At 38.3% G+C, this 26,841-nt stretch overlaps 1 long non-coding RNA gene across 4 annotated transcripts in view; it reads left to right on the top strand.

Moving 5' to 3' along the window:
* Window positions 1-26,841, top strand: part of LOC129488411 (uncharacterized) — a 127,441-nt gene that overhangs the window by 48,932 nt on the left and 51,668 nt on the right. For all 4 annotated transcript variants that reach the window (XR_008659654.2, XR_010122224.1, XR_010122223.1 and 1 more), the window contains exon 2: window positions 26,487-26,663. This is a non-coding gene — a long non-coding RNA (uncharacterized lncRNA). The remainder of the gene's footprint in view (window positions 1-26,486; window positions 26,664-26,841) is intronic.

Below are 26,841 nucleotides of genomic sequence, written 5' to 3'. Positions count from 1 at the left end.
TTGGGAGGCCGAGGTGGGTGGATCATGAGGTCAAGAGATCGAGACCATTCTGGCCAATATGGTGAAACCCTGTCTCTACTAAAAATACAAAAATTAGCTGGGCGTGGTGGTGTGCACCTGTAGTCCCAGCTACTCGGGAGGCTGAGGTGGGAGAATTGCTTGAACCTGGGAGATGGAGGTTGCAGTGGGCCGAGATCACGCCACTGCACTCCAGCCTGGGAACAGAGTGAGACTCCGCCTCAATGATGAAGATTTTTATTAATTGCTTAATTGCTTAGGGTTACTTACACTGATATGTTTTAAGTAAAAAAAATGCAAAGTGCAAAAGAGTACGTGTAATAGGTTTTATGTAAAAAAAGAGAAGGAAAACAAGAAAGAACACCCCCCCCCACACACACACACACACACTTATATTTACAAAAAGAACCATGGGAAGAATAAACCAGAAACTAATAAAGTGATCGTCTGCACAATGGGTATAGGATAGGAATGAGAACAGAGTAGAGGGGATGAGAAAGGAGTGAACTTTTATATAACTTTTTATATAGTTTTGACTTTTAAGCCATGGTAAAGTCATACATATTAAAAAAAAAACTAAAAAGGACAAAATACTCTAATTTGAACACAAAGAGAAACAAATGAACCCAACTATACAACCAACTGATCAAACACAGCCCACTCAGAAACTGATTTTCAACACAATACCCTGACCGAATGTGTTTCGTGGGATATAGTCTAAGTGCAAAAAAGAACTGAAAAGAAATTTAAATTTTACTCTATATGTTTGTTGTTGGTTATGGTACTGGTGTAGTAATTCCCACACTACTTTTTGCAAATTATAGGAAAGAGAATTAAGTCAATATTAGATGTTGTTAACCGCCATGAGGGAAGGGAATTGTGAATATGGAAGGGAAGGAGATGAAGAGTTCTCTGTATTCAATTTGAAGGTTTCAGAATAAACTCGTGGTGTAAACACTTAGATTTCTTAGTTCATTCAATAAAAGATATTCCAGATCTCTGAGGAAGGAAAAGTACAATTTTGGGAGAATATTTTATTGTCCCAAGAAAATGTTCAGTAACTAATGGGAACATATCAAGTAAACACAGGAGCCAGCTTGAAGAAATACTCACTAGTCAAATTAGGGACGAATTGAGAATCAAAAAGAATAATGATTGTAATGCCTTTTAATGCACTGAATTAAAAAATAATGATTTCAAAAACAAACCAACAAGCAAAACAAAACTAGGTGGAGGGTGAAGAAGAGTTCTTTACAGAGAATGCTAGATGAATGCTGCAGGTGACAGAGTTTGAAAATTATTTGGTGAAAGGTTGTTGGGTCACAAGATATTCATATAAAGTTTAACCTCACAAGTGACTTACTAATTGCAAAAGAAAAAGATATATCTACATTAGAATAATCTAGTAAACACCATTTTAAGCAGTCATCAGATAGATTGGGATAATCTGTTTCCTGATGTGATGCACTGAGAAAGACACAACAAAACTTGTCATATTCTTGCCAATATGCATAATCAGAATTTAAATATGAGAAAACAATACAGTAATTATGGAAAACAGTGTAGAACTTCCTCAAAAACTTAAAAATAGAACTATCATATGATCCAGCAATCTCACTACTGAGTATACATCCAAAGGAAACAAGATCATTATGTTGAAGAACTATCTGCACTCCAATGTTCATTGCAACACTGTTCACAATAGCCAAGTTATGGAATCAACCTAAGTGCCCATCAACAAGTGATTGGATAAAGAAAATATGTATAGATGCACAGAGGAAATCCTGTGGCGTGTAACGACATAGATGAACCTAGACAACATTATGTTAAGTGAAATAAGCCAGGCATAGGAAGAGACACACTTCATGATCTCACTTACATGTAGCATCTAAAAAAGTTGGACTAATAGAAATAGGGAGTAGATTGGTGGTTACCAGGGGCTGGGGCTGGGGAGTTGGGAGATGTTGGTCAAAGGATACAACATTTCAGCCAGATGGGAGGACTAAGTTCAGGATATCTATTGTACAACATGGTGATGATAGTTCATAATAATGTATTGTATTCTTGAAAATTGCTAAGAGAGTAGATTTTAAGGGTTCTCACCACAAAAGTGATAAGTATGTGAAATAATTCATTGTTAATTATCTCAGTTTAGACATTCCACAATGTATACATACTTCAACAAGTGTACATAATAAACATACACAGTTTTCATTTGTCAATTTAAAAAAGAAATAAATATGCGGAAACAATCAGAAAAATCCAAATTTGTAGCGCTGGCTACAAAAAAGTTGGCCTGAGTGCTGCAAAAATCTCACTCTTACAAAAGGCAAAAAAAAAAATGAGGGAATTGTTAATGAAGAATAAAGGGATACAACAAATAACTGTAACCTATGATACTAGATTTGATCTTTGATTTAGAAAAACAGCCATAAAAGACACTATTGTGATAATTGGGAAAATATGAATATTTACTATATACTAGATAATATTGTCACATCAATGCTAAATTTCTTGAGAGTGATAATGATGTTGTGGGTGTGTAGGAAAATGTCCTTGTTCTTAGGAGATACAAAATGAAATATTTAGAGATGAAGTGTCATAATGTCGAAAACTTTCATTTCAATGGTTCAGATGAAAAATTAACCCAAGCACGCAAAGGGTGAAATGTTAAAAATGGATGAATAAGAGAGGTATAAAGGTTTGGTCAATAAACCAGATGTGGGGTGGCCAATGCCTATGATGGTAGCAATCAACAGACAAGTACCCCACAAATACAGTAGCCTTGTCCAGATTCATGGGTGCCCACATTTCATTCCAGATGAAAATGAAAATCCTGAGAGAGTTTTTCAAAGGAGAATGTCCTAAATTAGTGAGTGAATGAAACACTGAATTAATCAGCATACTTTCTTGTAAGATATATTTCCTTAGAAAACTTTGAAGATTTGTGTGCTAGTAAGGGAATCTTTGGGATCTGTAAACACTCTTAGGACTATTGCTCTCATTATTTTCAGGATAATTTCAAAGTCAGTCTTTTGCTTGAAACTGTGTATTTAATTTATTTATTCACTTAGTCATCCCCTATGCATATACTTCAGGCCAAAAATGTTGCCTGACACTGTAGATTAAAACATGACCCTATTTCTACTTCAAATCCTATTGGGGCAGACATGATCAAACACCAGTTAAATATACCACTATGGGAACTCAGAGGAGAACGAGTAACTTTAGCCTGGGGGGCTTCATAAAGGACCTGATATAGCACCCTATAATTTTCCTTCATGGCACTTATTCATGATTATGATTATGGAGTGAGTTCAGAGACTATCAAGTTAACATTTATGTACCCAGTAGACATTGGGTACTATGGGAGCAGAGACCCACAGGACTATAGTGAGGAACAATCTTGTTCCCCACTATACACCCAACATAGTACTCAGCATATATTGTAGTATCAATAATGATTTGTTGAATGAATAAATGAATTGTTTTAGACCCGTGGAAAGAATATTTTATCAGATTAATCAACAACATCGGAGCTTTGAGGCAATGAGATGTACAAATGCACAGAGGCATGGAAAAGCAGGAAATGTTTAGGAAGTGAAGAATTGTACGTATGGTGTGTGAAGGTCAATGAAGAGCTAGAAAGATGAGCTGCAGTCAGCTTGGGAAGGCTTTGAGTAACTTATTAAAGAGTCTGGAATTTATTCTGTAGGCAGTGAGGAGTCAAGGAAAGGTTTGTGCAGGGGAGCAATATGATTAAATTGGTTTCTTACAAAGATGACAGAAGAAGAAGGAATGTCTTGAACAAAGAAGAAACTAAGTAGTGAGGACATTTAGAGGTGCGAAGGATATACAATGAAAGGAGCAGGGGAATTGATACTCCTTATAAATATCTCTGAAGTGTGAGATTTGAAGCCCATTTGGACAATGCGAGAGGAGTGGACTTAAAGATAATGTTGAGGTGTCTAATTTGAGTGAAGGGTTGGATGATAGTGCTATTCACTAAAACAGAGAAAAGTATTCCTGCTGAGTTGAAATTAGCCATTCATGGGGAAAACTTAAGCACACATTGAAAAGGTGTGTTTAGAAGTTGCTAATCCACATAGAGACAAAAACCTCAAGTTGAATAGTCATAGGTACAGAGGTGATAGCTGAAGCCATTGTGAGAGAAGCAATTTCCCAAGAGAATAGAGAATGAGATGACAATGGGGTGGAGAATAGTATATTAGAAAACACCAGTATTCCTCAAAAATTCTATTGCCATATTGTCATCCTGCATAGGAGCTCAGAGCCTCAAAGAACATGGCTTCACTGACAGCTGGGAACACCTGTGCAGCAGTCAGAGGCCCATCAGAAACAATTCACTGAATAGTTTGTGACTTTAATGAAGTCACATTATTCCCAGTGGTGTCAAAAGGGTTAAGGAAAGAAAGAAGTTGAGGCCACCACAGAATAACAATGGTGGAAAACTTTGCCACTTCTAGACCAAGCGGCAAGGAGAGGAAACAACGTTACTGGAGTCTAGTGAAAATGGAAGCTATGAAGGAGAAACTGCCTAGTGGGACATTTAGAAAAAAAATATATGCCTGCTGCCAGAGAGGGCTAAATGGAGAGGAAGAGCCAGGAGAAGATACTCCAACCTCCATTATTCCCCACCCCACCCCCACCTTTTTTTTTTTTTTTTTTGAGAGGAAGTCTTGCTCTGTCTCCCAGGCTGGAATGCAGTGGCGCAATCTCAGCTCACTGCAACCTCCACTTCCCGGGTTCACGTGATTCTCCTGTCTCAGCCTACCAAGTAGTTGGGATTACAGGTGCCTGCCGCTCTGCTCAGCTAATTTTTGTATTTTTTAGTAGAGACAGGGTTTCACCATGTTGGCCAGGCTGGTTTTGAACTCCTGGCCTCAGGAGATCCACCCACCTCGGCCTCCCAAAGTACTGGGATTACAGGCGTGAGCCACCACGTCTGGCGTATTTTTTTTTTTTTTTTTTTTACAGAAACTCAAACACAAGATGTAATTTATATAACATAAAATTTCCCATAATACAAAACCCACCATTTTAAAGTATACAATTCGGGGGCTTTTAGTCTACTTACAAAATTGTACAACCAACACCATTATCCAATTCCAGAACATTTCATCATCCCAAAAAGGAACCCCATACCTTTTAGCAGTCACTGCTAATTGTCCCTTTTCCATAGCCCCATAAACTAATATACTTTCTGTCTCTATGGATTTGCCTATTCTGAACAGTTCATATAAGTGGATCATACAATGTGTGTGTGTAGCCTCTTTCTCCTTTTAATTAGCATAATGTTTTCAAGTGTATCCATGTTGTAGTATGTGTCAGTGCTTCATTACTTTTAAGGATGAATATTATTCCATTGTGTGGGTATACTACAAATTTGTTTGCCCAGTCATCAACTGATAGATATTGGTATTGATTCCATTTATTTCTTGCTTGCACAGAGCCTCAAGGTCAACCAGGGTCTTCTCAGATCTTTCCTGAGCTTGAGCACAGCCCTATGCATAGGTGTGGCCTTCTAGACTTCGAAGAATAAGTTAGAGTTTTCCAAGCCCTGCGGACATCTCATTGTCTAGCTTTTCCTTTTAAGCTTTTTGGTTAATCTACTATTGTTTTCATCAACTTTTATACATCACTTCAGGCAGTGTCTGTATTAAAACACCTGCAGGTAAATGTCGTTAACGTGTGCTCCCACCCTCAGAGGCATTGAGCACTATGCAAGTTTTGAGGCAGGTGAAACTTCCATGTGGTCTGCAAATTTATGAGTTTCCAGAAAACAATCACTAAGGTATCACTTATCCCAGCCCGTTAATCTCCCTGTGCTGCTAGAATCTCGTTGCCTCCTCTCCCTGTCCTGCTGAAGCAGGTGCAATGACAATGTTCGTCATTTAGGCAGTGAGGTTTAACCAGTCATTTTATATTTTGTGACTGGTCTAAGGTTTCTGAGTGAAACTCGATTACTCTGTATTTGTCACAAAAGAGTAATACAAAGACCCTGGTTCATGAGGGCTAAGAATGATGTCTGTTAGGCATGGATATCTAGAACTCCCACTGAGTTCCTAGATCATCCGACCTCATTCATTCTACTCCTACTGTCACCGGTAGAGGGTTGTGACTGCAAGTTGTCCAGGTTCTTGGCGTTTTGAACAAAGAATTGGACAAAATGCCCAGCAAAGGAAAGAATGAAGTAAAAAAAAAAAAAGAAAGCAGGGATTTATTGAAAACGAAAGTATAATCCACAGTGTGGGAGCGGACCCAAGCAGCTGTTCAAGGGCTCAGATACAGAATCTTCTTGGGTCCAAATACCCACTAGAAGTTTCCCATTGACCACTTTATGCTCACCTCATGTAAATGAAGTGGTAGCCCGCAATCAGTCTGTTTGGTCGCAGAAAGCAGCCAACCAGAGACTGAAATGAAGTTACAAAGGTCACACTCCTGTGCAAACATCTGATTGGTTGCAAAGAGCAGCCAATCAGAGGCTAGGGTGAAGTTACAAAGTTATATACTTCTACACAAATGAAGACTCCACCTGCAATCAGTCTGATTGGTTGTGGACAGCAACCTCTCAGAGACTGGGGTGAAGTTACAAAGCTGCAAACAAAGACTCTACCCACACTCAGTATGATTTGCTGCGGACAGCCAGTTTCCCATCTGCCAGGCAGAAAAGGTCAAAGGGAGTAGTAGCCTCTGGTCCTTTTGTTACTTAGGCATGGAAAGTTAGGATTTTCCTTCCAATTTAGTTCTAGGAAGCCTTAGGTTCCCTGCCTCCAGACCCTATTCTCCTGCCTCACTACCATGTACATTGTTGTGAGGAGCACGAAGAAATGAGGTTCCAGGAAGACTTGCAGATGAAGGCAAAGTTACTTGCCTGGGGGAGGTGGTATATTAGTGAGGCAAGCATAAGTTGGTGGTGGCAATCATTTCCTGGGCTCCTACGTATAATTATGAAATTTCTTCTCATGCAGAAAGTCTCTTCTCCTCTCCTCTGGCTTCCCACCCTCATTTGGCATCCCACTTTCTGGAGTGTCAACAATTCGTGCCCACTTGAATTTGCTTTCTCAGCATACCATGTTCTAAGCTTTTTTCCCTTCCCTTCTAGCCATTAAAATCTGCCTGTCTCATTCCCCTATCATATCAGAAAACTAGGCTAGGTACTATCTTATACCAAGATGATAATTACTGAAAGAGATTGCTGTTATTTCTTCTAGGTCACGTATTTTACTTTTAATAGTAACTTTCAATCTTTAACTTGAAGGTGTAACCAATGAAAATTCCAGGAAAAACAGCAAGGTTTGTGGGCTAGATACTTTATAGCTATCATTTGTGACCTTTCAACTCTGTAACAGATACTTCAAATTCATAGCCCATTCAATCTTCATGACAACCCTATGAAGGAGGTATTATTTTCCCTGTTTGATAGATCATAAGCCTTGTTGCTCATGAGAAATAAAAATAAAATCCTAAGTCTTTCAAAAAACTGAACAGACTCCCTCTTGGCCAAGGGGACCCCAGATAAACCTTAAAAACTGAGCTCCTAGCCATGACAAGATGGGAGGTCAGACACGTCCCAGTGTGCCCCTTCGTTATTAACCTTTAACCAGAATTCTTTCCTAGAGTAAGCAGAAATCAGCTCTAGAAAACAAGAAAGGGATGACTCCTTCCTTTATTACCTTTAGCCAATTATCTGAGGCCGTGACAGGACTCTCTCTCTCTCTTTGCAGTTTTGACATGATAACTCACCAGTTTTACAACGTATTCCTTCCTAATAAGAGACCACCAACCATGGAGTGGTTCTGGCATCAACAGAGGGTGCACAGTGAGGGTTTACATGTTCTGTGCTTTACCTTTTGACATTAGAAAGTCAAAAACTGCACCTTTGGATCATTCTAATGCCATCTTTTTTTTTTTAATTTTACTTTAAGTTCTGAGATACACATGCAGAACATGTAGGTTTGTTACATAGGTTATACATGTGCCATGGTGGTTTGCTGTATCTATCGACCCGTCATCTGGGTTTTAATCCCTGCATGCATTAGGTATTTGTCCTAATGCTCTCCCTCCCCTTGCCCCCCACCCCCCAACAGGCCCCGGTGTGTGATGTTCCCCTCCCTGTGTCCATGTATTCTCATTGTTCAACTCCCACTTATGAGTGAGAATATTCAGTGTTTGCTTTTCTGTTCCTGTGTTAGTTTTCTAAGAATGATGGCTTCCAGCTTCATCCATGTCCCTCCAAAAGACATGAAATCATTCTTTTTTATAGCTGCATAGTATTGCATGGTGTGCATGTGACACGTTTTCTTTATCAAGTCTATCATTGATGGGCATTTGGGTTAGTTCCAAGTCCTTACTATTGTAAATAGTAATGCCATCATTTTTTGAACATGCCACCCACGAAGAGGCATGGAGCTCAATTGTGCATGTGCATGTTACTCCTTTCATAAATATTCATGATTTCTCCTATAGTTCATTGAATATGTATGCTTAGCCAAGCTGGTCAGCATAAATTCCTGTCTTATGCCTCCCCCCACCCCCACCAAAGTGCCATTTTCCAGCTTCTGGCTGGAGGCTACACTTCCCAGCCTGTCAGCCACCTTGCAGGCTATAACCCTTTATGAGAAATAAAGACCTCCTTTCCAAAATTATGACTTCATCACTCTTCAGCTGACACTCATAAGGATGAGGGGATAGAGGCAGGAAAAGGTGGAGCTGTGATTTGAACCTGGGTAGATCTGATTTCAAAGCCTTACGTACCCTTCCTACCACAGCTCCCCGGCTGGAGGCAGTTCAGGATGAACAGCTCATGTTAGTGATAATGTGGTAGGAATTCATGTTTTTAACTTCACTGCATCCCATTTTATTTCTAGTCAGATACGTAATCTCTTCCAAGTCAAGAATTTCCTTCTTTAATATTTTTTTCTCTTTCTGGATTTCAAATGATCATTTCCCCCCATTTTTGGGCTGAATTGACAAGAGAAACTTCAGGTTTTTCTCTTTAGATGGCCTAAATTGCTCAGAAACCAGAGAAAAACAATAAAAACCACTGTTCTGCTGGAAATTGTACTTTCAAAAGTCTTAAAATGATGGAAGGTTTAATAGCCACATGTCCCAGAGTTGGGTTCTGGATGAAATGAAGGGGCATAAATATCACCATGGTCTCAATGGAAAGGTGGGAAAAGACTTCTACACCCATATTTTCCCCTTCATATGTTGTTGTGGGACTTAGGAAGAAAGACACAGTGTGCCTTGAAAGGGAGGCATGTGAGCTCCAGGAATGATATGTATGAGCACTCGGATCTTAAGGAAACACCACATTCAGAATGTGGTGGGCATGGGTCAGGAAATTCCGAGCTCTGGCTTCTGCTGCAGGAAGAACAGCTAGCTCCTGATTACTTGTGAACAGGTAGCTCCTGATTACTTGTGAACAGGTCAGACCACCTGGCTTCTTCTCCTACCATGTATCCAGTTCAGCAAGAAAACAGTGGCAGGTGGCCTAGAAATAAATTGTTTTCTGCCTCTTTCTCCCACATGTTGGTGAAACAGGCCCAAGCAGAGAGGGATTAAATGTTTGAATTTAATTCTATGATTCTTAGAAATAAAAAGCCAAATTTGGATAATAATGGCTTGCATATTAGTTACGACTTTTCTTGCATCTTCCTCTGACTGATGTAGGTGATTAAGTTGACCAAACACAATCTCAATTTCCACATTAGGTTGGAAGTAGTCTAAAGACACACATCTGGGTGGGTATAGAGATGTGTGAACTTCAGTCATATTCTGCAAATGTTCCCATAATCCATGTTGTCAGTGTATAGGTTATAATGATTTTTTGCATTTATAGGACCTTTTATATTTATTTATTGCAAATTTATTTTCAGCTGAAAATTTTATTTATTTATTTATTTAGAGATGGGGTCTTACTGTGTTGCCCAGGCTAGTCTCAAACTCCTAGACTCAAGTGATCTGCCCATCTCAGCCTCCCAAAGTGCTGGGATTACAGGCATGAGCCACCACATTCAGCCCCTTTACAGGATCTTATTTCCATTTTTTAAAAACATATTTTCATCCTAATCCACTATCCTTTATGAGTGAACAGTATCTCCTGTATAATTAGACTGTGCAGAGAGAAGAAGAGTTACTCAAAGGTTCAGGTAAGTGAGTTGCATAACACTGGTGAGGACATTGAGACCCAGTGCCAGAGACCTGCACAGTGCTCAGCACGTTTTGGAGTTGAATATCAGTCCATGTTGGTTGACTTTCACAAAAACAGTGGTTACTAGACCTCAGGTTATTGGCAAGAAGTAAATACAAGGCGTGGCAATGCATCTGAACAAAGTTAGAATTTGTTGGCTGTGGTGAAATCTGAGGGCAAAATCAAACTCCATCTTGTTCCCCTGACTAAAGCCACTGAAAATAGTTCCTCATTGTGGTTTCTGAGATCCAAAGAAAAGACAGCTCCAAGTGGCTTATTACACAAGGTTCAGAAGGCTTATGGGCATCCAATGGTTCCCACCAAGTTGGATTTTGATGGGTTAAATGTGGGCAAATCAGAAACAAGAATTAAATTTCCTTTCCAATACACATGTGTTTTAAGTGAAGGGAAAAAGGTGCTTGGGGCACAATGCATGTATTTGCCAAGCCCCAAACATTCAAAAAATGGTTCAACATGTCCCAGTACATCCAGCCAGCTGCCCAGTCCCCCCTCTTTCTGGAAGTGATTGTCTACATAGGCACACTGATAGGTGCACAGAAAGTGATGTTATATCTTCTGCAATTTAAGTTTTAGACCATCTAGTCTCTGACGCAGATTATTCTAAATCCTCAGATGGTGTGGTGATGGAGGTATAGTGGTCTTTCTCCAAAAATATGACACAAAGCTTCCTCAACCCCTTACCCAATGTCTGCTCAAATACATGTCCTCATGACATGAAGGAGATTTTGTATTTACCAAGAGCCAATGTCTCAAATATTTAGGTCAAAATCATTTACTTTGTTGCCTGTTTACATGTGGTAGCATATTAATGACAAATTGTTGATTTTAGTTGAGACCAACAAATGGTGAAAATGTGGCTCAGTTTCTCTGGAATCTAAATGAATTTGGCTAGAGAGGGGAAGAAAGGGGAACAAGAGTATAAGTCAGGAGGCTGCTTTGGACATCTGGGGGTAAAGAAATGGAAGAAAGGAGGAATGGGAGAAATGCGCAAAATAGGCTATGAAACTAAAGGGAAGATGGAATCTTAAGGAACCTTTGCAACATGGAATCAACCTAAATGCCCATCAATGATAAATTGGATGAATAAATTGTGGTACATATATTAATATACCATGGAATATTATGCAGCCATAGAAAAGAACCAGATCATGTCCTTTGCAGGGACATGGATGGAGCTGGAAGCCATTATCCTTAGCAAACTAATGCAGGAACAGAAAACCAAATACCACATGTTCTCACTTATAAGAACTAAATGATAAGAAGAACACATAGTCACAGAGAGGAACAACACATATTGGGGTCTATCAAACTCCCATCTTGCTCCCCTGACTGAAGTCACTGAAAATAGTTCCTCATTGTGGTTTCTGAGATCTAAAGAAAAGACAGCCCCAAGTAGTTTATTATACAAGGTTCAGAAGGCTTATGGGCATCCATTGGTTCCCACCTTGTCAGATTGGGGGTGAATGGAGGGTGGGAGGAGGGAGAGGATCAGGAAAAATATCTAGTGGGTACTAGATTTTATACTTGGGTGATGAAATAATCTGTAAAACAAACCGCTATGACATAAGTTTACCTATGTAATAAACCTGTACATATACCCCTGAACTTAAAAGTTAAAAACAAAAACAAACGAACAACAACAAAAACAAAAAAAGAAAACTTTTCTGAGTCTACATGTCCTGTGGAAACCAGATGGGAACAAATGGTTCTACAAATCTAATTTGTTTGGGCTAATTTGGGTGATGAAAAGTAAGGATGGGAATTTATTGTTCCTTTTTCAGGTGGATTGACAGGCTAAGTATGGTGTATCCCAAGCAACAAACTAATTACATCTGAATCTACTATGGTCATTCTTGCCCACTCCCTGTAGTGTTGGCAGAGTTTAGCTATGAAGAATGTGGGACTAAAGGAGGGAGAAGATGCTTTCAAGTTTATGCTGGCAACTGGCAAATTGAGGTGTCATTGCAGGAGATGGAGAAAGGAGGTGAGATGATGATAGAAAAAGAGAATGTCTTGAAAAATACTATCAACTCCACAGATTTATTTTGGAGTTGTATAAATATTGGTGCTAGTTTAAAAATTGTTGGAATTTAAGTCATATAAATAGATGAAGTAGTCTAAATCTATATTTTGCTTTTTAAGAATAGTACAACTCTCTTGCTATAATTAGGGTAGTGTAGATAAAATCTCAGAAAATTACATTTTTATGGCTACCTTTATCTCTGTTTCTGCCTCCCTTGGAATGTTACTCCCTTCTGTTTCTTGTGATTTCCTTTAACTTCCATCTATTCATTGAAACATGAAGTATGCTTCTTTAAAAAAATTTAATAAAAAAGTATGCTTCTTTTAAAATGTAATGACAAAACATTTATACGAGGCCGGCTTCTCCCTCAGATTTTCATAAAATCTTCTACATATAGAGGGTATTTGAGGATATTTCTTTGCTGTTAATATTAAGGTCTAAGCTTTACTTTGTAGGCCAAAGGCTCAGCCATAGCTTTAAGATGACTACTTAAATAAGACCTGATTAAGTTCCTTAATGAGAAGCTGTTTTCTTCCCATGTCTCTCTCCAAATAGGGGAAAAGGGGGTGGGATTGCCACTGTTCTAGTCACAGAAATTAATGCAGATGGATATGTATTAAACTCAAGTGACACTGTGGCTAAGGGGCGAGGAAAGAATAAGAACTGAAGAAGTCAGAGGACGTTAGTGAAAAGAGAGGATAATTGGAAAAGACTAATGGTGGAGGTTAGGATGGCATAACTTTCAAGAAGGAGGTGAACACCAGGGCATCAAGTACTGTGACTAACAGCATGAGAGAAATAGAATCCCAGAGGTCTTTGGTAGATATACCAGTATCCGCACAGCTCAATCCACATGTTGCTTTCCAATGAATAGATGTCCATCTGGGAGAGGCCAAAGCTGGGGTGTGATAGGTGAGTGTCCGTAAAACTCAGAGGTGAAAAGTGATTGCTACCATCATCTCCATTCTGAATGATAAAATAGGCAATAAATTTGTTAGGCTGGGGAATGATGCCAAACTAAAAGGCTGGAAAAAAGAAAAGGTAACAGGAATAGATGACTCAATTATAAAAATGTTTGGGATTAAAAAAAAATAAAGCAAGGGCTTGGTGGTCCATTGGGATAGAAAATCAAACTAAGTTCCTCAAAGATCCCAAATATTCCCCCTCTGATCAAAGTGCAATGACAAAGCATTCATTAAGCCCCAAAAATGTACCAGAAGCTGTATCAGGTGCTTTCAAATATGATAATTTCACTCATGATTGAAACAAGTCTGTAAGAAAGGTTTTACGATTTTTCTGTTTGACAGTTGAGGAAGTTGAGGGTCTGAAACTCGTGACTTCCCCAAGATAACACAGGCCATGAATGTCAGACCTGGAGCTGGAATGTGGAGTGTATGAGTCCAAACCCTGTTTCTCAACCACATGACACTTTTACTCTTTTGTGTAAAGGACATTTCTGTGGTCCTACTAAAGAATAATGAGCTTTTCAGGAAGAGAGAAAATCAGAGGACTGGACATATGAAAATTCCTACGGTGGCTTAGGGCTGCTTATTTTTCTCAAGACCATTATTTCTGAGTTTTATTGTTGGTTTTCATACCATTTAACTGTATAACCATAGACAAATCATGTAGCAATTGAGGTCTCGGTTTCTTGGTCTATAAAATGAAAGGATTGAACTGGCCCTTGAGCCCTTGACACTCTGACATACCTGCAAGGGTCTCTAGAGTTGCTCTGATCTGCCACCTTTGAGTCTGTGGTATTTTAGAGGGAAGAAACCAGAAGACAAAGGACAGGAGCCCAGACTTGTCCCTGGGACAACTGGGCAGTGAGTTAGTGAAGCTTTATTCCTCATTTCCTCTTTGACTCTTCAAGTCCCTATTGTGCATACATACCCAGGGGTCCTTGTCAGTTACCACTCAGTTCATTCCCCCCAAAATTTGTCAACATGAGTTTAAAATGTTACCTTTTCCCTGGAGCATTTACTTTTTAACAGTTGACTCTAATGAGTAGAGATTAAAAATTAAAAAAAATAAGTCAATGGATTTTTTAAATGCCAGTTCCACTACTGTGTTTAACAATGGAATTGGAACTTCAGAAGAAGATGGAGTCATCCGAAAAAGACCAAATCTTAGTCCGAACTGGAGGCAGATGAGGAAGCCCCAGAGCCCGCTGGGAGCACCTGCTAAAGGGCTACTGGTTGCAATACAGCTTTACCATGCTATCAGCTGTGGCTCATGACTACTCTGCCTTGTGTATTCATCTGCTGGGGCTTCCACACCTGGCAGGTTATTGGGAATGAAAGGGGTAGATGCGATAGATGTGCAGTCAGGCCAATTAGCTCCAGATCCTGGTTGTGCTACTTATTATTTGTGTAATCTTTGCGAGTTACTTTGCAACTCTCAGCCTTAGTTTTCTCATCTGTCAAATGGGAGTGAGTCAGATGATTTCGTAAAGCACTCAGCACCATGCTTGCCATGTGTAAAACATATAGGGGAGTGGTTAAAAGCAGAGTCTGGGGCCAGAAACCTCCTCATTTATTAGTAAGTTGCTTAAACTCCCTGTGCCTCAGTTTCCTCACCTGCAAATATGGCGAGTAAAGACACTAACCCATGAAGTTGTCAAGATTAAATGTGTTAAAATGTGTAAAGTGGTTCGTTAGAACAGTGCCTGCAAATGGTAAATGGTGTAAAAGTGTTTGCTGTCATTGCTATTACGACCATGGAGTTTGCCTCTGCTACCCATCTTGGGGTAGGAAAACAGTCAGTTTTTCTAAATCGTGATTAGTTTACAGTCAACCTGTTAAAGGAACAGTCCATTTTGTTTGTTCAATTTGTATCACACGAAGATAAACAATGGGTCTCCCCATCTTCACATGCTAGGGAAAGGAGAGAAGAAAGGCTTGGAACTCTTTCCCCGTGTGAGATTGCAAGTGAGTCACAGTCTCTAACAGTCCACCACCCTCTCTTCCTTGTACGTGAGCCACAGAGCAGGAGTCCCAGCGGTTCCCACCACCCTCTGAGGTTGCTCTTTGCCTCGTCAGAGCTCCCAAGTTGATTTAAATTACAGCTCTGCAGCAGACACGCAGCTCTGAGGGCATCCCTAAGTTGCCCGCTGAGCGGTGGTGGGAGGTCTGAGCTGGGGGAATATGGATACCATCTGCAAGTCAGCCGCTCTGAGGCATCAACAACTCTCAGAGAGGCCTGCGGTCTGAGTCACAGAGACCCCCGGGGAGCCAAATGGCCAAATAGTGAGTTGCTCACAAAGAAGAGTAGGGGGTAGGAGACAGAAGAAACCACAGCTAAACAAGTAAAGATTGTCTGGCAACCTCATGTCATCACGAAGGATGGGGCCGCGCTGCTGGCTTTCTGTAAGGTGAGTGTGGCCGACTGTGTGCGGGGATGCACACACGTGCATAAGCACATTCATTCTCTAATGACCTCCAAGGAAAACTCCTCCGCCATCCTTCCCATCCACAGTGTTAGAGCAATTAGGTAGGACTTGGGCAGAATGATTCATGCTTCAATAAATTCAATTTCAACAAAACATAATTATGATGAGTCACCTAATCGCAGCTGTAATCACGGCCCGCCCCTCCAGAAGTCAAAACAGTTGAGGGCATTCAGCAAGGGCGTCTGATTCCTCATTATGACTGAAGCCTCCATCTTTTGCCAAGCAGCCATATTTCGGACTCCAGTTCCTTTCTAATTTTTTAAACCACAGAATATTTCAGGCATACGTAAAGGTGCAATGAGTACGCTAATGAATACCTTTGTATGCGCCAACCAGCCTAAAAGTAAACATTACAAATATGGTTTAAATCCCCGGTATCCATCTGTCATCCCATTCCCCTATTTCTCAGTAGGGACAACAGTAATTGGTTTTGAGTTTTATCATTCTCTTGTCTGTCTTTACATTTCTACTCTCTCTCTATGTATGCTTAAAATTATGTAGCATTGTTTTCATATATTAAGTGGTTAAATAAATGGTATAATTGTGTATCCTTCTGCAACTTGGTTTTTTTCTTAATGTTTTGTATTTAAATTGAACATGTATCTCTAGTCTTAACTTATGTTTAAAATTCATGTATGAATAGATGAAAACATATTTTTATCAGTTTTCCTCTTGATGGATGTTTAGTTTGTTTCCAACATTTTCGATTACAAACAATGCTTCCATGCACATCCTTATACACGTTTCCTCTGCACATGCGTGGGGAGTGGAGTGTCTGGGTTATGGGATATTCGCCTTGTAAACTTTACTAGATGTTGCCAAATTGCCCTCTATAGTGTTTGTACCAATTTACATGTCTACCAGAAGTGTATGAGTTTTGTTTTTCTTACATTCTTGCTATTACTTCTTATTGTCAGGCTTTTATTTTTTAGCTGCTTAGTGTGAAATGTTTTCTGCATGGTTTTATTTACATTTTTCTGATTACTGAGGTCAAGCATCTTTGCATAGAATTAGGAATCATGCAAGTTTCTTCTTTTGTGAATTGCGCATTCCTATATTTTGTCACTTGTCTATTGTTTTTCTTTCAGGGAAGCTTTTTGATAATGCAGTAAATTTTCTCATTTCAAAAATGACAATTCAGATTTTGTTTCTTTTCATGCCAACTTTAGTAAGTTGCATGTTTCAAGAAATTTATCCCTTTCATCTAAGCTATAAAATATAAAGTTGCACCAATATTTACTTATTATCCTTTTAAAATCTGTAGGATTTGAAGTGATAACATATTTTTTTATTCCTGATATTGGTGATGTATTCTTTTTTTTTTCTCTTTCTTTTCCTTCTTTTTTTTTTTTTTTTTGGTCAGTGTAACTAAGAGTTTGTCCATTTTTTTTTTCAAGGAGCCAGGTTTTGGCTTTGCTAGTTTTCACTATTAGGTATCTATTTCCAATTTCATTGACTTCTTTCTACTCTTACCTTCATTTTCTTCCTTCTACTTACTTCGAGCTTACTTTGATCTTTTTTGAACTTCTTAAGGCCGTTGTTTTTAGGCCTTTCTTCTTTTGCATTTAAAGCTGCAAGTTTCCCTTTAAGCACTACTTAAGTTGCATCTTACAAATTTTGATACTGTATTTTCTCCCTTATTCAGTTCAAAACATTTTTAAATTTTCCTTGTGATTTTGACTGTGATCCATAAGTTATTTAAAAGTATGTCATTTAATTTCCAAATAATTGGAAATGACATTCCAAATGACATACTTTTAAATAATTTTCCTAGATATGGATTTTCCTAGATATGTTATTACTGATTAATTCTCTTATGATTATAGAAAACACTTTACATGATTTCTGTTCTTTTGAACTTATTGACAAGTGTTTTGCAGTACAGGTATATGGTCTGTCTTGGTGAATGTACCATGCCTGCTTGAAAAGAATGGATATTTTGCAGCTGAATGTAGAATTCTATTATAATTTCAATCAGATCAGGGTGGTTGACAGTGATGTTCAGATCTTCTGTTTCTCTACTGATATTTTGTCTGGTTATTCTATCAATTGCTGAGAGAATCTACTAAGATTATAGAGGTTTTTTTTTTTCTAATTCTGTTGAGTATCAGGTTCTACTATTAGATACAAACATATTTATAATTACTGTCTTCTCGGTGAATTGTCCTTTTTAAAATTTTTATTCCTGGTTATGCTCTTTGTCATGAAGTCTGCTCTTTTAATTTGTTACTAATACAGTCACTCTAGTCTTCTAGTGTTCTTACTGTTTGCATGGTGTATCTTTACCATTATCCACTTACTTTCAAACTACATGTATCTTTGTGTTTAAAGTGTGTCTCTTGTTGGCAACGTGCTTGGGTCTTGCTTTTTTAAATGTACTGTGACAACATCTTCCTTTTAATGCTTAGACCATTAACATTTAATGTAATTACTGATATGGTTAAATTTAGGTCTACTGTCTTATTATATTACTATTTCTTTTTCATTCCTCTGTTCCCCTTTTCCTGCTTTATTTTGGATTATTTGAATATGTTTAGTATTCTATTTTAATTTATATTGGCTTAAAGCTATGCATTGTTATAAATATCTTAATGGTTGTTCTGTCTATCTATCACCTATCATTGCCAACTAAAAGTTAATATTACCACCGATGTAAACCCAACAACATTATTGGTCCCTTTATTCTATAGTCAACATATTTTATATTACATATGTCTCATAAAAACTCCACCAATATTAACACTTTAGTGTAAGCAAATATAGGTAATATAGGTATTTTAAAGAGCTTAAAAGAAAGTAGTGTTTTATATTTACTCAGATGTAATAGCTTTTTGATATGTAAACTTGGCTAGGCTAAACTACCATTCCAGTTATTCAGTCAAACATTGATTTAGGTGCTGATGTGAAGAAATTTTGTAGATGCAATGAAAGCCCCCAATCATTACTATTTGACTTTAAATTAGTCAAAAAGGATATTATCTTGTGTGAAACCTTTAAAAGAGGGTCTAGGCTTTTCCTGAGCCCAGAGACTCCTACCTGTGGGGTTCAGTCTATTAATCTTCTCTTTTGGGCCACTTGCCCTAGACAGACTCCATAATTGTGTAAGCCAATTCTCTGTAATAATCTTCTCCCCACAACTCCCCTACCCTTCTGTGTATGCATCTCTATATACACTTTTCTATCTCTAACACACACATGCATACAGTCATTTGCCGTTTCAGGATGGGGATAGTCTTGGCAAACGTATCTTTAGGTGATTTTGTCATTGTACAAACATCATAAAGCATACTTACACAAACCTAGATGGTATATATTATATCTATACCTAGACGGTATAGCTACATATAATAATTATAAATATAATAAAAATATGTATTATAGAAATATAAATATATAATATATAAAAATGTACATGTAGTTTTCCATATGGAAAACCAAATATCCCAGCATGATTACTGAATACCGTAATTTCCTCTACTTGATCTACAATGCCAATATCAAGTGCCATATATCAGATTTCTATATATGCTCCATCATAATTTTGTGGGAGCACCATCATGTATGCATCTGTCATTGAGCAAAACATCATTATACAGTGCATGACTGCATAAATACTCCTCTGGTTGAACCATGACTTATACACCAGATATTTACCATTTTTGATACTTTATTCTTTCCTGAAGATGCAAGTTTTACTCTAGTGTCTTGTTCTTACAGTCTAAAGAAATTCCTTCAGCAATTTTTTGTAGCACAGGTCTGCTAGCAATGAATTATTAGACTTTCTTTATCTGAAAATATTTTTATTTTATCTTCATTCCTGAGAATATTTTAGCTAGATACAAAATTTCAGGTTGATAGTTTTATTTATTTATTTATTTATTTTCAGCACTTTAAAGATATTGTTCCACTGTCTTCTCGCCTCCATGATTCCTGATGAGAATCCACTGTCATTTAAATCTTTGCTCTTCTGTATGTAATGTATTATTTTTCTTAACTGCTTTAAGATTTGTTGTTTATTCATAGTCTCCAGCAGTTTGATTACAATGTTTCTAGGCAGGGCTTTCTTTGAATTTATAAAATTTATGATTGGGGGTTGCTGAGCTGCTTGAATATGTCTTTCGCCAAATTTGGAAACATTTTTGGTCATCATTTCTTCAAAAAAAATTTTTTTTGCCCTAACATCTTTCTTTTTTCCTTCTGGAATTCCAGTTACATGCATGTTAGAGCTTTTGATGCTTGTTTTCCTCTTGTTAATTCTTGGAGTCCTGTATGTATTCTAAATACTAATCTTCATAGGTTATATGTTTGCAAATTTCCTCTGCTACTATATTGCTTATCTTTTTCACTTGTTCATAGTATCTTTTGTTGTATATAAGTTTTGTATTTATTTTAATGTAGGTAAATTTATTGAGCCTCTTTAAAGTTGTTGCTTTTTAAATGTTTTTGTTTGTCATAGATTAGAAATTCTTTTCTACTCAAAGGTTTTAAAGATATTCTAAGATTTCTTCTGAAAGGTTTTAAGTTTTCTTTCATATCTATGCATTTAATCAACATTAAATTCAATTTTTTATTAATTAGATGTAGGGATCTAATTAGAATATTTTTTGCATATTAATAACCAGTTATCTCAACATGTATCATTTTCCCCATGGATCTGCAATGTCGTTCCCATTTTATATTGTGTTTTCTAATATGGGATTCCTCTTCTTTCTTTAGAAAAGTCTTCACCATCATTAGGGGAAAGAAATTCTCCACCTAGAAAGCCTTTCTGGGATCTAACCAACATCGAAAGGGAGGGTGTCTGCAATACATGATTTTATTCAAACCACTGGATTCTGGATTGGCCCTTTCAGATGCTCTTTTAATTTAGTTCTGATATTCTAAAGGAGGAATTTTTGGGAGAGAAGAGGAAATGGTCAAGTGGTAAAGGCAGCCCCTCCTGGCTAGTGAGCTCTGGGAGGGAAAGGATATTAATCAATTTTTTATAACCCTCAAATGCCATCAAGCTTATTAAGAATAAGTTGACTATGAGAAATATCTCATGGCTAAGTCTTTTCTCACAAATTTTCCAACTAGCAAAATCTGCTGTCCACGTGAATGCCAATTGCGAGTGTCTCCTTGGTGGTAATAAACCATTTAAATTCCTTCAAACTCCAACTAAATGTGAATATCTCAAACTCAAATTATGTCTCTGCTCTTAGGAAGAAGTGCTATTTCTCCAGCCCTCCTTGGTTATGAGTGAAGGGCTACAGGAAAGAAATCTGAAAGGCTCTTTTGGCCACTTTATTTCTATATTGAGCCACATTCACAGCCAGAAACCATTTCAAAGGTTTCTATACTTGGCTGAAACAACTAGTGGTTGTTAGTGATGTACTTAATCCTTCATTTGTTTGGACCACATGATAACTAGCCCATTCAGAGTCTGAACTCACCAAAGTGATCAGGTACTTTGGGGCTGTAAATGTTGCCTAAATGTTTAACCTATTTTTTTCTTTCTTGTGGCAAGAGAATTAACATAGAATTTGTACTCTGCTCACTGATCACTCCCTCTTCAGAGACTAAAAGACTGTTTTATAGTGTATCTACATAGGACTAATTAACTAGTTTGGATAATTTCCTGAGAAATATACTATTAAACTTTCATTTTTACCAAATCGACCTTTGATTTTAGTAGCTTTTGTAAACAGACACTTAGATTGAAATCATTATTTTTTAATTTTTTTGATAGGCAAAATTCCCCCTGTGCCCTCATATTCTCTATAAGACTTCTTTTTTTTTTTTTTGTCTTTGGACTACATCTTGGAGTTGAAAATGGGCATAGTACCTTCTTGATTAAAGCACTGAGAACTACTCCTCAAACAAACCACTCACATACACCCCATCATAAAAATGGACTTGTGTCTTCTAGTCTTCCCACTGAACCTTTCCTTCACAATAAACTGGATATGAACCAATTGTCTTCTTTAAGGTTCCATAGGGAACATCTTTATCACCTTACTGCTGAGCTGACCCAAGGATTACAGAAGATCACAGGGCATATGGAAATTGTAGGTTTTAACTTTTATTATGTCAACTCCCTGCCCTATTTAATTTTCTTCTTCAGTTGCCCCAGGTTGGCATAGTAAGAGCCTGAAAGCAGTGCTCTGTAGTGGAAGATCATTGGCCTAGGAGGCATGAGCCCTGGGTTCTAGCTCTTGTCACACCTGCACAGCTGGTCACCTCAGTTAGATCATTTTTCTGGTTCTCAGTTTTCATGTCCACAAAAATCAGGGATCACAAACTTAGGTGCTGATAACAGTTAATCATTAAGGGTAAATGAGGCAAGGAAATCTGGTGTGTTCTATGATAAACTAGAGTTTATTTTCTCCATACAACCCCAATCCAAAGAGAAGCACTCAACTCCAATTGCTGCCATGGGAATGAGGACCACTCTGTTTCCAGATCTTTTGTGTTTTCTAGAGATCCCAGCTATCTGGATTTTTTTTTTTGAAAGGATCTATCTCAATATCTAAGCATTGGCAACAAATACAAAAATTCAAAAATTAAACTTTCTGTGGCCCTAGGAAAATATGTCTCAATTCTTGGTTACCAGTCATAACCTCTAAACTAAATGGTATTTAGAGCCTCTTCCAGTTCTGAAATGTTATACTTTAATTATCCAAATGGTCTGAATTGAAGAAAGAATTGGTATTTGAATATCAGGAATATTTTCCTGGCATCCAGTTCTTATATTTTGAAACAGGTGACCATGGGGAATTGTGAAATGCCCTTCAAGTGATCTTGAAGACTAAGAGACACCTCCTCCTATCTGGAATTAGTTAGGAGCAATTGCAGGGAGGAGGTTGAGTGAGATGTTCTCTTGCAATTTTTCTCAGCTGGGATGTTGTGAAAATGGTCTTTTATGAGTTTTGTTTCAAATGTCCTTGGGTCCTTTCAGAGGAGGAAGGAGATGGTAGTTTAGTTCTGATTCCCGGGACCCCTCCCAACTCAATTCCTGGAATCATCCTGGGGGACTCTGTAAACTGAAATTTAAAGTTATAGTTTGTAGTTTCCTCTCTAAGGTTTAGATTAGGTTTCATAACTTGGAACTGAAATCAGGGCAGCAGTCAGAGCATGGATGAAAATGTCTATAGCTTTGGTTGTCAGCATGCTAATGAAAACCAGAGAAGGCAATAAATAAAGGTGGGGATGAGTGATGGCAAAGATAAGAGCCTTTTAACCTCACTTTTTTTCACTATAATTCCCTCCTTAGGAAAATTGATCATGATTACCCCAATCCATTTTCTGATGGATTAAAAACACCTAGGAAACCCACAAACATCTTTTATGCACTATGTGTGCTCAAGCCCACATAGCGTATAAAAAGTTCAACAAGCAGAGAGAATTCAATGTCGTTACTGATTGTATCAGGATAAATACTAGGTCTCTGATTCCAAAGTAACTGCAGCAAAGTAAACACACCACCACCCTTAAAAAGAGACAGAAGATAGAGGCAAGAAAGCAAGATAGAACACAGATGTATTTGATTACTAATCAAGCCTATTTCAACAGCGCAAAACATATTAATGGGAAAGAGGGAGGTAGATTGAAGCCCAGGCAGGCCAAGCTAGGCGAAGGATCTACTTTCATGTATAAATGAATAACATGGATCATTGACAGCGAACCCAAGTGCTTTTGAGAGCTAGATAGGAAGATAGGGCTGTCTGAGATTGTAATCTTTTCCATCACCACTATTATCACTGAAACTTTAAGTGCTAGTCTGTACACTTGATGAGTGATGGGCAGAAAGTTCTAATTAGATATCACACATGGTGGTCATGTGTTGTTTTATGTCTGCAGCATGAGTTCTCCCTTTGCATAACAGCACCTTGAATTTCCTTTGGGGTAGCACTCTTCTGGCATTGCATGCAGTTTTGGTGGGCCTCTCAATTGACTGGCAATGTGGCCAAGGGCCGGAGATAAATAGGGCCAACAAGACCTGCTCTCTGAGGAATTTGAATCTTAAGAGAAGTTACACAAGGGTAAGTCCAGAGATCGTCCTGATAGAGATAGTTGATTTGTGCCTGAATGCTAGCCTAGGCCCTCTCATTTTCTGAGGTCTAACAGTTCATTTTTTTTCTGTGATTCACAGAACTATCCCATAGCCTTAAAATAGATTCTACTTTATATCTAAGCTAGTCAGAGTCACTTCTGTTGCTTACAACCTAAGAAACCTAAAAGATATATCAAGCATCTTCCTTGTGATCTTACCAGCTGAGAGTTGATGGTGAGAAGACAGACTGAGAATCTATAAAATATTATTAGTAAGTGAGTTTGGTGAAGTTACTAGATACACATTCAATCTATAAAAATCAGTTAAATTTGGGGGCAGAAATAGAGTTCTGAAGCAGAATCTCAGAGCTGATGATTTCTTGCTGGTATATATAAATCAATATTTCTATATACATATGTAAATAAATATATTTAACAAGTAATTTAAAAATAAAATTTAAAAAGCATACCATTTACAGTAATATCAAAAACATATAGTTGGGATAACTCTACCAATGAATCTATATATGTATAAATCTCTACACAGATATCCATAAAACACTGTTGAGATCAAACCAAAAAGACCTAAGTAAGTAGATTCTTGTTGTCAGCCATCAAATTTTGGGGCAGCAATAGATTTCTGAAATAGAATCTCAGAGCTGATGGTGGTGTAGTACAAGTCCATCTTTATGTAGATAAGGAGAATGAGGCTAGAAGGATAAAACATCCTCTTCAAGTCAGCCCAGACAGACAAAAATAGCCCTGTATTAGCACCAGCTTACTGCAGTTTGCTGCCAATCTGGACATCTGTATGCTGGGGTTAGACCCACAATCCTTATCTCTCAGGGCCATTGCTTATACAGTCCTGGCCTCTAGTTTGCTCTGCCACTTTTTAAGGACATTCTAGCAATGGAAGTTCTGTCTTCTTTCTTTCCATCTTTCCTGAATATTCTGGTACCCATGGAAAACCAATGGGCTGGACTCACTATCTGTAAGATTCTCTGGCTGGATTAGGCATCTAAATTCATGTTGATTTCTAGGGTTAGTAACCTGCCATACCTCTGACTGTTTGAAAGTGGCAAGTCTTTGCTCAAAGACTCACTCATTACCTATAGCTCAAGGGACCACATTCAAACAAGAGACATCTTATCATTACGGTTTCCCATTGTCTGGTCACAGACATTGTATAAACGTCACTTCTTCTATTCCTTCTGGAATAACCAGACTTTAGTAACCAAACTCAGACTAAGAACTGCAGAATTCTTCCCCTCTTCCACCCTAGATTTTCCCTCTGCTGTTTTTTCCTCTCTTCCATGGGTTATTTTTTCCAACTTGGGAGACAAGGAGAATATGTATCCCAGGTAAAGTGAGGAGGAAAAGGGGAGGAGCTATGGCACAGACACATCAAAAGAGCCCTTTGTGCTCAGGGCACATTATTCCTGGAATCCAATCAAGTGCCCAAAACCCAACCAAGCTTTTCAGACAGCACAGAAACCAGTCATGCAGGCCTCTTGGGCTCTGCTTTTTTAAAGCTTTATAGGGTACACTGAATTATTTGGTTGGGTCTTTTCAACCGTGTGACATTTTGGTTTTCAATGGCACAAATGGAGTCGATCATTAATTATTTGGACGCTTTAATTAAAAAAAAACTCACTGTGGATTTATGAGGGTCTGCTGGGGGGCAAGGACAAGGAGCCCTTTAGTGATTCTCTCATTTGAATAAGAGTGAGGGTTGCGGAGGTCTATAAAGGGAGGGTATAGAATCATCTTCCAAGAAGGTCTTAAACCCAAGTTAGGGTTTATTTGATGGAGGAGGGGCTTACAATGAAGAAAATGGAAGGGAACACAAGAAAGCAGAATTCTGGGACCTGCCAAATGCACTAGGGGGGAGGGTGTTTAATAAACGCACTAGGGGGAAGGGCGTTAGCAGGGAGCCATCAGCCATCAAGAGCTCCCGAATCAATACCTTTCACATCAAAACTAGTAAGTCCTCTGGGTTGAGGTGGGGGAAGGGCTGGTTTCTGGAACATACAATTCACTGAACCAGAGAGAGACTCCAGGAGGGGAGTTTGTGAGTGGAATGTTGAATGCCCAGAAGGACAAGTGGATGTCTTCCTATTTCAGAACAGCGAGGTAGCGAAGGTGTAACATCCGCTTCCTTTCTGGGGCATGTTTTGCAGCCTCAGCCTTCTTCTGTAACATAGATGTGTGTCCCTCCTGGGTCACACACACTCTCCACTTCCTGATAATCCTGAAAAAGCTGTCACACTCCGAGAGAGATGCGCTTCTGGGCGCCTCTCCACAAAGGTTAATCTCAATGACAAGTGATCCTGGGTGGGGTTGGGAAGCCTGGGAAAGGAAGTAAGCTGTTCTCCAGAGACAGCAGGAATTCCCATCTATTCAGCCCCTTGAATCCAGGAGCCTGAGAGAAAAGACTCAGCACATTTAAAAAATACTGATGAAAATTGCTTATCCTTAACATCAAAATGCATAGTAATGCCATATGCCAAAAAGAAACATACTGATTTGTGTGGATATCTTTGCTGATTTCCCCACTTAGATTTTTTAAAACCCTTACCTTGGAGTGATTCAATATGAAAAAAAAAAAATGCCAAAGAACTTGAATGTTACTGATGTCTTTCCTTCTAAAGTGCACTAAATTATTTTGAGAATTGTTCTTATGGTGCCAGTTGACTAGATCGTATTATTTATCTTATTTTGCAAAGGAGAGAAACTGAGTCTGAGGGATGTCAACATGCCAAGTCCATGAAATATTAGTGGGCTGGAATTCTAGCTGCTGGAAAAAAGACATTCCTCACAAAAGACCTCACAATCATATCCATGGAATTATAGCACTGGGCTCTCCAGATGGTGCTACAGGAAGACCTCCAGAAATTTGACAAGTAAGTTATTTGTTCTTCCTTACAGTCACTTCTCTGCAAAGGTTGGCTTTATGCATCTAATTTAGAGATGAGAAAAATAAACTTTACCCAAATTTTTGTAGCAAGTCCATTCGGGGTGTTTTTGGTAGAGTTTGCTTTGTCTAAAGTTAAGGGCTGGAGAGGTCATAACAAATTGAAG

Source organism: Symphalangus syndactylus, chromosome 8 (assembly GCF_028878055.3).
Source record: "Symphalangus syndactylus isolate Jambi chromosome 8, NHGRI_mSymSyn1-v2.1_pri, whole genome shotgun sequence".
Taxonomy (NCBI): domain Eukaryota; kingdom Metazoa; phylum Chordata; class Mammalia; order Primates; family Hylobatidae; genus Symphalangus; species Symphalangus syndactylus.
Note: the sequence above shows the minus strand (reverse complement) of the source record. Positions and strands in the feature narration are given on the sequence as shown.